Genomic DNA, 1965 nt, shown 5'->3' on the forward strand with positions numbered 1-1965 from the left:
GTATAGGCTATTTTTACAAGCTAACTTGATTTCAGGCCAACATGATTTTGCCAGAATCATCTTTCTGATGTAATTCAACTCTAGTAGTCTACATTATGTTAAGAAAGAATAAAGCTCTTTGAGTATGCTAAAATACGTCTAGCTCTCTTGTTTAAATTTGTAGGTAATTCATCAAAATCAAGATGTCATTTATTCTAAAGTGTCAGTATGTGTATTCTAAATAGATATTTAAATAGCATTTTTGAGTGGAGAAGAAATACATATCAGTAAAATATTTAGAAGAAAAATATATTTAGAACGAAAGTACAAGAAAGGAAAGTTTCAGTCTCATAAGCCTTGGGTTAATTAAATTTTAATAGTTAAACATCTTTATCATTTTCTCTAAATGTGCACTCTTTAAAAATGAATTCATTACATGTATATAGTATTTGCCCACTTTGCAATGTGGAATAACTATTTATCATAAAAATGTGTTATTTCTTGAAAGAACATAAGCACACAAAAGTGAAAGAGTATGCACGAAATCAGCTACACAAAGTACATATATATGTTTATGCTTTAACTTATCTTTCTTCATTTTAGAAACTTTTTAAGTTGGATTTGTTGACTATAACTGACATTGCGTTAAGTGCACATATTTAAAATGCAACTGGTAAGTTTTAACGTGTGAATATACCGATGACACCATCACCACTATCAAGTCGGTAGACACATCCAACACTGGCAAGTGTTTGCTAAATCCTTTGTAATCCCGCCCTCCTGCTCATGCTCCTCAGTAATTTTTAAGCTACTGTTTTAGAAACGGAATACCTTTTAACTTAGCACATAGTGGATATTCAACAAATGAAAATTAAATCCATGCTAAGTTCACATTCCAAAGCCATGCTTTTCAAAGACGATAAGCTAGTTAATTTTTGATACCAGGGGCATGGTCATAATTATATACTTTTATGTGCCCCTGTAGTCTGAAGAGAAAAGAAAGATAAAGTAAAAGGGCATCCTCTATAGCAATAGGGGTTTTGAACACTTAATGAAGAGAAACGAAACCCATTCATATTAATTTTTCTTGAACATTCCATAAAGCATATTTGAAATTACTTGTTTGATGTTTCATTACGTTTGTCCAGTATTCTAAGAAGGACTTGTAACAGATGGCCTGCTTTTCACAGGAGAGTCTAGCAGAAACATACTAAACCATTCTCACCTATCCACTTAGAAAAAATAAAATCTTAGAATATAGCACCACAAGTAAATAATTTTTTTCCTCTAGCATTTGTACACACACCCACTCACACATGTACATTTATCATATGTTTTACTGATGTAAAGAATGGGTAGCTCATAATTTACAAATAATATGGACTTCATAGTAAATTCCATATAAAAGACTGGTTCTCATAGATGCTTTCATTAATTAGCTGCAAATGACAAAACTTGTGACCTACATGTTGATATTTTCATTTATGTTCATAAGTAAAACAACTAAAACAATGAAGATGTAGTTCAGAACATCACTCATCAATGCTATGAGCACTTTTTGTTGAATCATAGTTTTTAAATGATAGGGAGTGTTTTATCATTTTTTTCTGCTATTTGCAATATAATAGCAATGGACATGACATATTTTAAGTTTATTCTGTATTACTAATATTTCGCCATCACTGTCTTGAGTCTGGATAATCAAAGTCTACATAATCAATAAAGCCATAAATAAAGCCCTGGTGTGTAGTGTTTGCCAGTTTTTATGGTGTAAATACTTTCACCATGTCCAATTCCAAGCTCCCAATTTTGTTATCATTGAACGTGGAGTTCAGACGGGATGTACATAGCTCACCAATATATACTTTTTCCACCATACGGGTACAAAGGTTAGAAGAAATATCTCAAGAACATAGATAATAGTAAAAGAAGTGAAAAAGCTATTTTAATGTATTAAATTATAAGTCCATATACATTGATTTTTAT

This window comes from Propithecus coquereli, unplaced genomic scaffold, assembly GCF_000956105.1.
Source record: "Propithecus coquereli isolate 6110/MARCELLA unplaced genomic scaffold, Pcoq_1.0 Scaffold245, whole genome shotgun sequence".
Lineage (NCBI taxonomy): Eukaryota > Metazoa > Chordata > Mammalia > Primates > Indriidae > Propithecus > Propithecus coquereli.